Source organism: Crocuta crocuta, unplaced genomic scaffold, assembly GCF_008692635.1.
Source record: "Crocuta crocuta isolate KB4526 unplaced genomic scaffold, BGI_CrCroc_1.0 scaffold24, whole genome shotgun sequence".
Lineage (NCBI taxonomy): Eukaryota > Metazoa > Chordata > Mammalia > Carnivora > Hyaenidae > Crocuta > Crocuta crocuta.
The window spans coordinates 5,563,903-5,579,189 of record NW_027530974.1 but is presented as its reverse complement, the minus strand read 5'-3'; positions in this window follow the sequence as shown (position 1 = coordinate 5,579,189).

Here is a 15,287-nt window from a genome sequence, read left to right as displayed (position 1 = left end):
GATGGTCTGCAGACCGAGACTGCCCACCCTCCTGCCCCAAACTGAAGGGACAGGAGTTGACGTGTCCTATTTTCCTCTGGTGCCCAGAATTCCTGGCACTATTGAAATCATGTCTATCTCTTTTTCAGTCACTCTTTATGGCCCAGCCCAATTGGATAACTCAACTGTGTAATGACGTAAGTCCACTTACATTTGGTGATATTATTTTCCTTTTTTTACCCTTCCTTGTATTGTGGTATTTCTTTTTTACTGAAAAAAATTTTTTTACTGAAAATTACCTTTACTTTTTAGCTCACTCCTCTTATTCCCCCCCCCCAATACTCCTTTTCCCTAAAGAAAGAGACAAGAGTGAAAGTGGGGTGGGGTGCAGGCAACTGGATATGCACACTTGGGGGCATGTGGGCTAGGGGCTGTCTGTCTGCTGTGTCCAGCCTTCTGTCTAAGGAGGGATGTTGGTGAGGAAGCAGGCTGCCCTGGTCCAGTGTGATAACCTAGGAAGAAGTTGGGGCTGTGAACTCTGTCTTGGAGGCTCAAGTAAGGCAGCTGATTTCTAAATGGAGATGGAGAGTAAGAAAAGAGGACATGGGGGCGCCTGGGTGGCTTAGTCGGTTAAGCGTCCGGCTTTCGCTTAGGTCATGATCTCGCGGTTCGTGGGTTCGAGCCCCGCATCGGGCTCTGTGCTGACTGCCAGCTCAGAGTCTGGAGCCTGTTTCAGTCTGTGACTCCCTCTCTGTCTGTGACCCTCCCCTGCTCAAGCTGTCTCTCTCTCTCTCCTAGAAATAAATAAAAATATTAAAAAAAAAAAAAAAAGAAAAGAAAAGAGGACATGAGTGCATTCCAGGCTAAGGAAAGTGTGAAGTATAAGGACCCCAGGTCAGAAAGCCCAGAACATTTGCCAACATCCTATAATAAATCTTGGTCCCTGCAGAGGGGAAGGTGAGAGTTGGGGATAGAGCAAGTGGTGAGGGTCTTATAGGATATGCTAAGGAATTTGGATACCATCGACAGATTTTCAGGTGGGGTCTTGCCCAGTGAAATTTCTACTGTAGAACAAACACATCATATCAGCCAACTATCCCAAGTAGGAAATGGGGAGTAACCTTGTCAGGCAGGACACAAACTAGGAATCTCTCATGATAACCCAGTTGAGGGAGGACAGATGACAGTGGCTCAGGACAGAGGTAGTGGAACTGTGTGTGGGCTTTTCTTTTAGAGATTTTCTCAATTTTGGTCAGTTTTGATGCTTTTAGTCTTGGAAAGATCTTTTCATTTTCCTTGGACACTCAGAAGAGCTTGCAAAACAGTCTCAGTGCCAAGGATTCGGATGCATGTGGGTCATTTCATCCCCCCAAAAGAAATAGGTTTACAGTTGTTTTGTTTTTTGTTTTTGTTTTTTTTTTTTTTTGTGAACTGGTGTTTGGCAGCAAACAATACCCAGAAAAACTATTTTCTGAAGAGTCGGTTGTTGGTGCTTTGGCTCTTAACATCTATTCTAAAAAATTAAGTTTAGAAAACAGCCTGGGGTTCAACTTCCATGGGAAACGAAGTGGAGAGATTATTTGTTGAATAACTATCATGACTTGAGCAAAATCTCTGTGGGGAGGAGAGCGTGGAAATAAGAGGAAATGAGGCTTGATTCCTACCCTGTGTGATTTACCATGAGGTTGGACAATGAAACAACATATATGGGACGATTAGTTATGTAATTAAGTGGTAGAGATTTTTGTGGCCAGGACAGAGCTAAGTGACTCGAAGCTGCTGTGTGGAGGAAGTGGGCTTGCAGGAGCCCTCAGGGTCTACAAAGATAGACAGAAGAAGGTGTGCAGACAATGAGAAAGTGATGCACAGGGGCTGGGCACGAAGACACCTACCCCAGGGGCTCTGGGTTGGGCCAATGTCAACTCCAAATTGAGCTGTGGGTGCACAAATCTTCAAGCACTCTTCTTCACAAAGATCAGGCACTCAAAAGAAGCGGACATCTCACTGCTTGGAGCGGTGATTCCATGTCCTTCTCAAAGTGTTTAATTCTCCTGGGCCAAGGGTTTGGACAGGAAATGCAACCCTGAGGTTGGTGTGGCTTCACAAGAAAGGGTGGGTTTGTGCCGCGGCTGCCCAGCCCCCATGGAGGCAGATTCTTTCTTCTCATCCTCAGATATGTCCGCAGTCACTGGAAAGGGAATCTGTGGATCTTTTCCTGGGAGCCGTGCTGGTTCCAGATGGGCTGAGGGGTTTTAAGGATGAATGGATCTATTTCTCCCTTTTCCAGCCCTCTCACCCCAGGGACAGAATGGCCCGGGAGCTGATGAGGTTTGGGGGGGGGAGGAGTCTTCCTCATGAAGCTGGAGGAGAACACGGAGATGAATTTATTGCCCTTGTTGGGCCACTTGTCTCTTCTCAAGGATTAAATTATAAATTCCTTGCATGGTACAAAAACAGTTTTTGAAAACCCATTCTGGGTGGTCAGAAGGTCTAACCCAACTGTCTACAGCAGGGAAGCTGTTGCATTTGATGGCAGAAACCTGGAAACAGGCACAAGCTCATCAGCACTGAGATGGAAGCCCACTCTTTTTTTTTTACAAATAGTTTATTGTCAAGTTGGTTTCCATATAACACCCAGTGTTCATCCCCACAAGTGCCCCCCTCCATGCCTATCTCCTCCCTCCCCCCATACCCATCAGTCCTCAGTTTGTTCTCAGTATTCAAGAGTCTCTCATGGTTTGCCTCTCTCCCTCTCCCCCACTATTTCCCCCCTTCTTCTCCCCTTTGGTCTTCTGTTAAGTTCCTCCTAATCCTCCTATACGTGCAATCATATGGTATTTGTCCTTCTCTGCCTGACTTATTTCACTCAACATAACACCCTCAAGGTCCATCCATGTAGCAACACGTGGCCAGATTTCATTGTTTCTCATTGCCATGTAGTATTCCATCGTATAGATAAACCACATCTTCTTGATCCATTCGTCTGTTGATGGACACTTAGGCTCTTTCCATGTTTTGGCTTTTGTTGAGAGTGCTGCTATGAACATTGGGGTACATGTGCTCCTATGCATCAGCACTCCTGTATCCCTTGGGTAAATGATGGAAGCACATTCTTGGCTTTCATCTCCAGGGTTTTCCAGAACTGTCTCTGGAAATCCTTCAACTAACAGATACCCCCTTCCTGAGGATCTCAGGGTTGTCAGAATTTGAGAAGATCTTTGATATTTTAATAATACTGGCTTTGATTAGTCCCCTCTGAAAACAAATCGAAATGAACCCAAATGTCTGGACCTGCTCCTTTAATGCATGTATTAGTCAGGTTGGGCTAGGTTATGGTTCAGTGAACAAACATCCCCCAATCTCAGCGACTTAAAATCTGAAAGGTTTATTTCTCTTTCTCATTATGTGTCCATTGTGAGCAGGCTGTGGCCTTGTTCCATGCCTGGGCCTTCAGAGCAAGTGCCTTCCTGGGGTCTACTGGTCCCCAGGCCAGATGTTAAAAAAAATTTTAAAAAGCCTGGTGGGGGCCTGGGTGGCTCAGTGGGTTTAATGTTCAACTTTGGCTCAGGTTATGATCTCGTGGTTCATGAGTTCAAGCCCCACATAGGGCTCTGTGCTGACAGCTCCAAGCCTGGAGCCTGCTTCAGTTTCTGTGTCTCCGTCTGTCTCTGTTCCTCCCCCCTCATGCTCTGTCTCTCTTTCTGTCTCTCAAAAATAAACAAACATTTAAAAAACCCCACTGTTTTCTAGAGCTTCTTTCTGCAAACAGACCATCTCTGTACACATTGCTTTGGCCTCAGTCAGACACAAGGCCACTTCTAACTTCAAGGGGCCAGGAAAGGCAGTCCATGGTGTGCCCAGAAGGAGAATGGGAGATTTGCTGACTCCCTAGCTGTGTGACCTCTGAAGGGTGGGGATGAAATGGTGGTGCAGACTGGTTTAATGGCCTAGAAGCCAGAGGCCAGTGATCTTCTCTTATTAGTTCTCACTGTTAGGCAAATCATATACTGCTGAGAAGTACCATTTCCTTATTTCCTTATCCTTTTAGGAGGGAGTTGGATGGGAAAGGTGGTGAAAGGAAAGGAATAATTTTTTTTTAATTTTTAATGTTTTATTTATTTCTAGGAGAGAGAGAGAGAGAGCGTGAGCAGGGGAGGGTCAGAGAGAGAGGGAGTCACAGACTCTGAAGCAGGCTCCAGGCCCTGAGCTGCCAGTCAGCACAGAGCCCGATGCAGGGCTCGAACCCACGAACCGCGAGATCATGACCTAAGCGAAAGTCGGACGCTTAACCGACTAAGCCACCCAGGAGCCCCAGGAAAGGAATAATTATACCTGTTTCATCTGCCTCACAGGAGTGCTGTGTGGATCAAAATAAGTCAATGCCAGTGACAGGGAAATATGAAGAGAGAGGGATACAAATATTTCAATGAAGGGCTATGCACTGCTCCAAGAAGTGGAGCTCAGAGGTGGTTGTCACGAACAGCTGCATTTATTAGGGGAAGGTTGCAAGTGATCAAAAAAAAAAAAAATCCAAAATAGCTGTAGCTTAAATATGGTAGATATTTGTCCGTCAGATAAAAACCTGAGAGTGTGCGGCCAGGATGGGGATGATGGTCCCACAATCCTCAGGGCTTTGGCTATCTCCACGTTGCTGCTTTGCCACACCCCATGTGTCTCCCCGGTTTATCCCAGGTTCCCCAGAAACCAGAGCTTGAGGCAAAAGCAAAGCACTCATACTTTATTGGAGAGTACAACCCCAGGAGGCAAGACAGAGGGAAAACGGAGAGTGAGGCAGAGAAGGACAGGGTGAGCTACAAAGGATTGCGTCACTAAGCTCATCACAGCTTTTGGCAAACGCAGCCAATTGTTTGGTCTTGTGGGATGTTTCCAGAAAGGCCGATCGGAGCTTGGACCAGGAAATGTGGGAGGAGGAAGGGAGAAGAATTTGATTGGTCATCTCCTCTCCCATTGGTCAAAGTTGGCTTTCACGGGACTCTGGGACTTGCAGGTGTGTGGCATCTGCTTCAAGGGAAAGCCATGTCTGCCAACAGCAGCAGAACCAGGCATGTGGAGCCCAGTGGGTGACTGGGAGTCAGCAGGGCTCCCTACCTGCCCATCTCACCCAGGGCCCAACGGGACCTGTAGGAGAGTGTACCTACTTGGGTAAGCAGGGCCTCTGGTGTCTTGCTCCTCAGCAGCAACAGGGATGCCTTGGGGCAGGAGGTGAAAGGGATGTGACGGAAGGCATGAAGCAATGTGCTGCTGGGTTGTACCTGCAGGCAGCATGAGGAAGCAGGAACATCCACCACAATGGGCCCAGCCCGGCCAAGCAGGTGAAATGTCACGGCACCCTAACCTCTGCCGCAAGATGGCATGGAATTCAACCAGCCTCCCTTTAAAAAATCCGAACCCTTTGCTGGCTTACAAGAACGTGGTTGGTGTCAGACAATTCTCTCAGAGGACTGTTCGTGGCATTGAACAGAGAAACTTGTTTGAGCAAATCTGAGAGGTACGTAAACTGGCTGTGATATATATCATGCATGAGTTCCAGCCATCGCATCCCTATACCTACCAACAAGGAAGGTGGAAAGGAAAGTTTGCACGTAACAAACTTGCTGACCTCCCTTTGGCCAGAACGTAGTCCTAGCAGCACACTTAGATACAAAGTGTCATCTTTATTCTTGGTGGTCTTATGCCCAGTTAAAAATTAGGTGCCTGGGTGGCTCAGTTATGTGTTTGACTTCAGCTCAGGTCATGACCTCAGAGTTCATGGGTTCGAGGCCCGCAGTGGGCTCTGTGCTGACAGCTCAGAGCCTGGGGCCTGTTTTGGATTCTGTGTCTCCCTCTTTCTCTGCCCCTCCCCATTTGCACTCAGTATCTCTCTTCTCTCGAAAGTAAATATACATTAAAAAATTTTTCTTAATTAGCTAAGAGTACAGAATACTGGGGCCAATTGGCAGTTTGTGCCACAGCGGCCAAGGTTGAGAGGCCCTGAGTTAGCACAGCAGAGTGTCCCCGAAGTGTGTACTCATGTCAAATGGGTATGAGCAGGGATGTGAGAGAGGTAGGGATAGGTGAATGGGGGTGAGGAACATTCCAGGGGAACACAGAGATGTGGAAGAAGAAAACAAGGGGAAGCAGGGAAATGAGAGAGATGAAGGGGTGAATGGAGAAAGAGAAAAGAGGAGCAGGAGAATCCCCATCCCTCATACTGGGCTCTTTTAGTTTCTATGGATACGATAGGCTCTTTAATAGCAGCAGATGAAGATGAGCAAGAAGGTGGGCTCCTGCTGACAAGAGCACTTCCAGCCAGCCAGGGCCACATGAACCTCATGCTGACCTTGACCTGCACTTCATCATCGCCTGCCCCTTGCCCTAAAAACCTGGTCAGCGAGATACTCCATCTTTATTCTGCCTCCTTCTCCCCTCACATTCTTAGATAAGAAATCAGATGAGTTCCTTCTAGGTTTGCGTGCTTGAGATTTACCCCATCAGTCTGGCATCAACCTCAGGACCTTTTGTGGCTCCCCTGCACTCTGAAATGGCCCTTCCTTGTGTCTGAGAGGCTTCTAGGGAGACACACATAGGATCCAGTCTGCAAGGCATTAAAGGTCAAAACCAAGAGCCTCCCCTCTGCCTCGACTGGGGCACTTTGGTCTCCTAGGAGAGCAGACCCTTCAGAAACATTTGATCAGGATGGGCTAGTTTTGCCTCCCCTCTGTGCATCAGGACTGAGCCAGACTGTGGAGGGAGGCTCCCTCCCCACCTGGCTGGTCCTGAACTGAAACTAGCTGGTGCCTCCCCAAACCTGTGTGAACTGAAACCACCCAGTTTCCTCAGACAGCCCAGCCTCATGCGTCATCTTGCTGCATCTTTCTCCTGCCCCGAAGGAGGAGCCTTGCTCCACCGTGTGTCTGTCTCAGCACTGGGAGACACTCCATTCTGGCTTTAGCCTTGATGCTGTCGCAAGAGAAGCATCCACGCAACCTTGGGCTGTGTCCTGGGCGTGTCCTGGGTGTGTTGGGCTCCAGGAAAGGATTCTGCCCTTTCTTGGTTTCCCTTGCCCAAGGCAGGGTGGGAATGGGGATGGGGCTGTGAATGAGAGGTGGCCCTGGCCTTCCTTCCAACCTTATTCCCTCACAAGCTCCAGGAGCTGCCTGCTGAGCCCTCTGGAGGGCAGCACGGGTGATGCAAAGAGGAGGAGTTCAAATCCCAGCTCCCCCAGGTACTGCACAAGTTGGCATGTGACAACCTCTCAGAGCCTCAGTTTTCCTGTCTGTAAAATGAGGGTATTACGTAGACCTGAATGGGTTGTAGTGAAAGGCCCTGGCATATCCTGAGTCAATGTGCTTCCCATCCCCCTCTCCCTCAGTTCCTGGGACCAGAGCAGCTCACCCTGCCTCTTGTATGAGGACCAGCACTTGCGTGCTAATTTGACACCAGCAATGCCCAGTACGTGCTTCTTCTGTGAGCTCTAGTCCAGTGAAGTGCTAGTGCATCCTGGCTGGACCATGGGGCCTCTGCGGTCTCAGTAGGGAGACCATGGAAGTTTGCAGTTTCCTCTTTTTGTGCTAATGTTTGCCACAGGCCCCAGGGGCCAGTGGGGTGGGTGCTGTGCTGGACATGAGAAAGAGTGAAAGCCTCAGGCCTGATGTGCAGCAGTCTCCATTGTCAGCCACCGCACTCACCTTGACGGCAAGCCATGCCTCGCCTTTCAGTTCCTAAGGGGAGCCCTGTACTGATGCCATGGAAGGCAGCCCCCCACGCCTGGGGGCTGGCCTGGTTTTCCAGGTGTCGCTCTTAGCCTCAGAACAGCTGTCTCCAAGCAGGCCCTCCTCCACTGCCTTTTCTGAACAACACCTTGGCTAAAACTTCTCCGATGGCCTCATTTCCACCTCCCTACCCTCCCACCCCACCACCATCCCCTGGCCTTCCCTCAAATCTTTTCCCTTCAAACTCTATATTGAAGAGGGGGCGTCTGGGTGGTGCAGTTAGTTAAGTGTCTGACTCTTAAGGGTCTGACTCTTGATCTCAGTTCAGGTCATGGTCTCCCAGTTCTTGAGTTCAAGCCCCACCCACATGCGGCTCTGTGCTGATGGTGTAGAGCCTGCTTGGGATTCTGTCTCTCCCTCTCTCTGCCCCTCCGTGGCTTGTGCTCTCTCAACATAAATAAACTTAAAAAATATTTTTAAAAAAACTTTATATTGAAGAATAATATCTTTTGACTTTTTTCCCCTCAACAAAGAACGAGGTCATAGCTAAGGATTAAGAGGGCATCTTGAGCATGCAGGCGGTGATGACCATTCTGTCACAAGCTTCAGGTGACCCTGAAGAACCCGAGCAGCCTCCTGGTATGGGCTCAGTATTGATCCCCAGGAGCTGGCAGAGTGGCATGCTGTCCGGGGGAGGGGTGGCAGTTAAGAGGCCCAGCATCCACGTAGATTAAACAATGACTGCGGGTGGGGAAGAAGGTGAGAGGTGGTGAGTTTCTGCAATTCCCCCTGCAGGTATAGGCGGAACTGAGCCATGAGTTGCCAGGGGCTGACACAGAACACAGACACAGAAGTGGTTACGTGGTTACAGAAGGGAGGGATTTCGGTGAAGAGAGGTAGTGAGGTCATCGCTCTCCCCAGGTGTCTTGGGAGAAGCAGGTCAGGTGGGAGTTGGAGGATTAGGCTGCACTGAGTCAGTCAGCCTCTGAGAAGAGCTGGCCAGCTGGGAGTTGGGGGCTTAGAAGAGGGGTGGCCGGAAGGACTTTGAAACGCTGCCGCTGGCTTTGCGGCCGGCAGCTCCGTCTGCACATGCGCGGCTGCGCACCTGAGCGCGTCCCTCCCTCCGTCCGCTCACTCGGCCTCCCCACCCCCCGGCCTGTGGAGTTTTCCGCTGGGTGAAGTGAGGCAGGCGCCACCCCAGACTGAAGAGTGGGGAAGGCGGCGGGGCCTTGCCGCTACTTGGTTAGTCCTTCATTCATACCCAGATCCCGCTCTCCTCAGCACCCGCATGGTTCCGAGGTTCCCTGATTCGTGGTGGCGCTTTTTCCTAGGTCCTTCCCTGGCCTTTTCCCCTTTTGCTCCCTGGAGCCTGGGCTCTCGGCGCCCCCTCTCCCCAGTCTGAAACTGAAACCACACACTAATGTCTTTGTCCAGTTTATTTATTTATTTTTTTTTTTCTTCGCTCCCCCTCGGCACAGGTGCTGGGGCAGTTGGGAGCAGGGCTGTGCTGCGGAGCGAGGCGAGGGGCATCCAATTCCCCTTTTGTCGCCTCGCACGGAGATCAGGGAACTCCCACATGAAACTGAGCACAGCCCAGCTGTCCAAACCGCAGGACTGGTGGGGGACAGGCATCCTGAGCGAGCGAGTGTGCTGCGGCAGCCCCTCCGCCCCCTCCCCCCCAGCCAAGCCCGGGGGCCAGGGCCGAGCTCAGCCGCTTGTGCAGGGGAGTGGTGCCTCCTTTGCAATCTCTTTTCTCTATTCCAGTAGTTGAATCTCGAGGCCCGAGAGTGCTGTAAAATTTGACATGGTCAATTCTGCTTTCTAAAATGGAAACTCAGGCTCAGTCGGGTCATCATCCCTCTTTGGCTCAGGTGTGGTTCACAGTTTGAGCCCCAGGTTTGTGCTGAAAGCCCAGAACCTGGATTCTGTGTCTCCGCTTCCCCGCTCACGCTCTGTCTCTCTTTCTCTCTCTCTCTCTCTCTCAAAAATAAACATTTAAAAAATTTATTTAAAAAAATTCAGATTCTGTGTCTCCCCCCTCTCTGTCCTTCACCCCCTCAAAAATAAATAAAATTAAAAAAAATTTTTTTTTTTTACTGGAAGCCCAAACAAAACCCACTGTCCATTGAACTCCCAATCAGAGAGCAGAGCACTCTGTGGGGTCAGGGGCCTGGCCCAAGTCCTGGTCCTGCCACCAGCTGGCTATGCGACCATGGGCAGGTCACTTTATCTCTCATGGCCTCCTTTCCACACTTGTATATTGGCGGGGGTGGATGATAGTTCTCTAAGGCGTCTCTGGTTTTCACTATTATGGTGCTGAGTCCCCAAATCATTATTGTGGGCAAATGATATGGTCATAAAGTGAGTTACAAAAATAAAAATTGTTAACTACTCTATTTTTTTAGAATGTGTTATTTTCAAAGGCGACTTGGAAAATGCAGCTGTCCCAGAGAGGAGGAATATTTTCCTGTGCCATAAAAGGGGTCAGAGCTGGTGTGGCTTAAGCTCAGTATTTATGTTTCAGATAGAATTGGAAACTCGCTTCTCCCCTTTAAGCACTGGAGGGAATTAGTCACACCTCCCTGTGGAAGTGGAGAAGAGATTCTCTGCGCTTCTCAAAAGGCTCTTTCAAAAAGTCCTGGGGACAAGTAATGCTCTGTGTGTGTGAGAGAGAGAGGGAGGGAGAGACAGAGACAGGAAGACAGAGTGACAGAGAGATGGAGAGGCAGAGAAAGGCAGAGAGAGATTGGAGAAGAAGGTACACAGAGGGAAGGAAATGATTAAGATAACAATCAGTTAAAGGTTTTCTGTCAACCGAAAGACCTAAAATGCTAATATACGTATAAAATGGAACAATATACAGAGTATAGTAAGGCTATAAACAAAGGCTTCTAAGGCAAGTGATGGAAAGTGTGGTTGATTCAGGCTGGAAGGATGCATGGAAGACTTTCTGGAAGAGGTGGCATCTGGCACAGAGTTTTCCCTTAGGGAGTGAGCTGAATGTCTGGGGGTGAAGAAACCAGGAAGGCCATCTACGCAGGAGAACTACAACTGTGAAGGTGGGTCCTCTGGCAACTCTCTCTCTCTCTCTCTCTCTCTAAGTCTTGGGGCTCCTGGCCCAGACTTTCTTTGTACCCATTTCTCCCCTGGGTGGGGCAAGATGCACAGCAGGTCAATGTCCGGGTGCTCAGCTGGGGTTCCTCCTCCTCTCCAGAGGTGCCACAGGGAAGTTGCTGGTAGTCTGCAGGCAGCCATGGGAGAACTTTCGCTTTGCTTAGCAAAATCTTTTCTTAGAACCACAGTTGGTTCTTGCAAAATTTTCCGGTCACATAAAAGCCAAGAAGCCAGTTTGTGAAAAGCTTTACCCAGCAGAAAAGGAATACCCAAGAAAGAATGTTGTATCATTGATGAATTCGTTCCGCCTCTATGTCCCTTTACAGTCAAAATGGGGAGGGAGAGGGGAGGATGAGACAGAGACCATCTGTGAGCAAAGCCCTTAAGTGGACAAACACTCTACCATCCCTCCATCCCTCATCGGTTCGCCCAACTTCCAGTAGCTACTTTGGCCAGCTGCAATGTTGAGTTTTGAAGGAGAGAGGGAGGATCCCAGGGGTGAATAAAGCAAATGGTCTTCCTTATAAAGTTAGGAACGAACGATTACACAGTGAACCAGGTGGTTACAAGATACAGTGAGAAGTGGCTGTGTCCTAGGGGCTCAGGGAGGCATTCTTTGTGTGTGGTGTGGAGGGTGACTGGTCTACCCACGGAGACAAACAAGAAGGATGTCCAAAACAGTCAAGTAGCAGAAGCCCTGAGTCCCAGTGGGTTGCTGCCCCTGTCACCCCACTTCCCGGTGCCTCCACTCAGTGGTGATAATTGTTTATAAAGTGCTGTGTCACCTTTCAGGGAGATGGGGAACTCTGCAAGAGATATCTCTCATTGTCTTACCAAACATCACGTCAGCTGGTTTCCCTGGAGCCTCAGCACAGCACCCAGCGCACACCAGAAACCTAATCAATGTTTATTGTCATGAAAGCCAAGAGATGTCATCCTGGGACCAATGCCCCCCAGCTATGCTTTGTCAGGTAGGAAAGTACACATTCTGTGACCTTGACCATACTCAAAATGGAATACTCTGAGTCTATTGCTATGTGTTTGTGAGATTGTATTTTTCTAATTAATGACAGTGTGTTAAATACATCTTAACTATCACGTTTGTGAGCTTTAAAAGTATGGAAGTGAACACATCTTTTATTTATTTTTTAATGTTTATTTTTGAGAGAAGGAGAGAGAGCAGGGGAGGGGCAGAGGGAGACAGAGATAGAGGATCTGAAACAGGCTCGATGCTGACAGCTGAGTCCCAGATGCAGGGCTCGAACCCACCACGAGATCATGACCTGAGTCAAAGTGGGATGCTCAACTGACAGCCACCCAAGTGCGTTCTGAATGCATCTTATAAAATCAGGCACAGTTACCATGATTTTAGTGGCTGTTTATTGAGGAGAGATATGGGGTTTTGCACTTTTTTCCTAACTTCTGTCAGTTACTTCGATTTTTCTTCTCAGCCTCCCTGTCACCTTTAGAGCACGCCCAGGAATGGAACACATGGACCTGATACAAACGTCTACAAGAGCAGGCTTGAGGGAGGAGGAGGAGCCTCTAGGACTGTGTACAGCAGCGAAAAAGAAAGCAGGGACCACGGGGTCCCAGAAGAGAAGAGGTGGGGAGGTCATGAACTTGGCGTGGCTGGGGCCTGAGCAGGGAGGAAACCAGGATTCACTGAGGGATGTGGCCTGGATGCTGTGAGGAGGGCTTGAGGTGTGGACGAGGCAGCCTTGGCATTTCAGGCTAGTTCACCATCCCCCCTGGAGTGAGCCCCAAGGAGAAGACTGTGAGCCCTTTCAGACCCGATTGGTCCCCAATTGATGCCACTGGGAGAGACCTTCTGTTACGAGAGATAAAGCAGGTGGATCCTAGAGCCTGCATGCCTGGGAGAGAATCCTGCCATTCCACTTGATGGCTGTGTAACATGGGCAATTGATTTAATTTCTCAGGACTTTGGTTTTCTTGCTTGTAAACGGCTCAATAAGACCACCTGTCTCCCAGGGATGCTGTAAGGTCCATGGGAGATTAGGCACACACGAAATTTAGAGTAGTGGCTGATGCAGCGCTACAGGGCTCAACGCAACAGTGAGGACCACCGATGTTCTTCTTCTCCCTCTTCTTTCTCTCTGTGTAGATCCTGAAACACCTTCTGTACCCTCAGCTGGATTTCTGGGTATGAAAGAACAGGGTAAGATCACCTCTTATGTTTGTGTTAGTTAGGATGTCTTCAGCAACAAAGTAATGAAAAGTGACTTCTTTCATTGAAGTGACGACTTCAAAAAGGTGTATATTTTTATGTAACAGGAAGTTCAGCAGTAGATGGTTCATCCAGATGTTTCCACATCTCCCAATCTTTGCCTGATTTTGAGCCACTTATTTGGTCGTTTGTCAGTCTATTAAGGTTGAGCAGAGGACAGAGAGATGGTCAACAACAAACAGGTCCATTTATGAGGTGTGGCCACAAAGGAGAGAAGTTACACTTTTTTTAAAGAAACATGCCAAGATGTATGTTTCCACCTGAGTGTGATCCTTTGAGGTGGTCACTTTGGGAAGCACGGCACTTCTTCCCATGTCTTGTGTTCCTCAAATGTTTTTGAACTCTTTTACTGGAACCTTCCTTAGAGACAAATTATGAATCACACACAAAGATTAATTTTAATTTTATAGTGAGATCTCCTATTGGACCCCAAATAGGCCTTCTTTTTGACGTATTCATTCATGAGGTTCTCAGTTGGACAAATATTTTATGACTGTCCACTGGATGCAAGCAAGAAAAAAAAGTCACCATTTTTATTCATCAATGATTACAGCCCAGGGACTTTTATGGGTGATCTCACTTACCATGTGATGACTCTGAGCAGTTGGTACTATCCTCTCCAGTTTAAAGATGAGTGAATGGAGGTTCATACTAGTCAAGTGACATTTTTAAAATCACGTGGAACAGAGCCATACTTTGAATCCTGTGTGCTGTGATTCCACATTCACCACACTTACTCCATAGACTTGGTAGTTGTCCTCAAGGGTTTATAATTAGTAGGGTAATAGGAAATGTACGATTATCACATGATGAAACAGATTGTACTAAGTGTCCTAAGAATGTATATTTTAATAAAGGGATGCGGAGTCAGGGACGGTTCGGTTTAGCCCAAAGTACCAGAGGACTTTGTGGAGGTAGGCTGGGAAGCGGGTGGGACACTGGGAAGGGGCAGGGGTGGAAAAGATAAGATGGAGCCTTGTCTGGGGTACATGGCAGGTGTGGATGAAGGCAGCTGGAAAGGGCTGGGAACTCAGGCTGAAGCTAGTTTCTAGAGGTCAAGGACTTTCTATTTAATTTCATAATCATTGCAAAGCCCTTGAAGACTTCAACAAGGAAATATATTCAAAAACATTTTAGAGAGATTAACTTGACAGCGATGGCCAAGGTATTTGGGAAAGAGATCTTGAAACAGAGACACCATGTAGGAAACTATTCAAATAATCAAGACACAGTATAATGTTTCTAAGACATTCAGATTTCATGAGCCAGGCATGAAACTGAGTCCCTCAAATTTAAAGGACTAAGACAGGCACCCCAACATTTTATTTTGTTAAATAATGGCACAAACAGCCACAATAACCACCTAAGCCACTACCATTTCATAAGTGCAAAGACATGTCAACTTCCATAAGCAGAAGGGACATTGTCTCTGTGTAAAGGACAGTCTTTTCCAAAAAGGGCATCTCAAACCTTATATAACATATGATCCATCCTCCCAACACACACACACACACACACACACACACACACACACTTGTTACTTTTCTCACTTCATAACAGACCAGTAAAAACTTGGTTCTGGGTATGCCACTAGTTTGTAACCCAGCTTCCAAGAACCACTGTGGTAGAATTCTGTGGGATACATTTCAAACAGCCCCTTTGTCTGGGAATGGTCCTCATCAGTAGACACTGCTGAAGGAACACACCTAGGGACCTATGTTAACACCCATAACTCTACCTAGACTAATCCAGATGCTGGAATCAAAGCTGGCTTTGTGGGCAAGTCTGGTTCAATCTCCTAGCTGATTGGATAAGTGGTCTATCAAACTTTTCTTCAGAGTTTGAACCAAAGGACAGAGGTTGCATTTAGTCTCCAGAGCACATGAGGGGTTGGGACAATCATTCAGGGACTTAAAGAATCTAGTAAAGACAAGAAGGACAATGGCACAAGTTTACAGAAAGGAATTCAATAGAAGAACCAAATGGCCCGAGAGAGGAAAAAGAACTGGAAACAGCAGCAACCTTATTCCCAAAGCCTGCAAAGTCTAACCCCGTTTCCCATGAGGCTCAGCAGCATTTCCATTTTTGTGTCTGTGAGACAGTCTTATGCCTTTTAATAATCCCCTCGGGTTGACTAGTCATTTCTTTTTGGCAACCAAAAGAACCTTGTCTAGGATTGAAGTCAAGACAAAAAAACAAAGCTGGTGATGTAAAAGAAAGGGACACATAGAAAC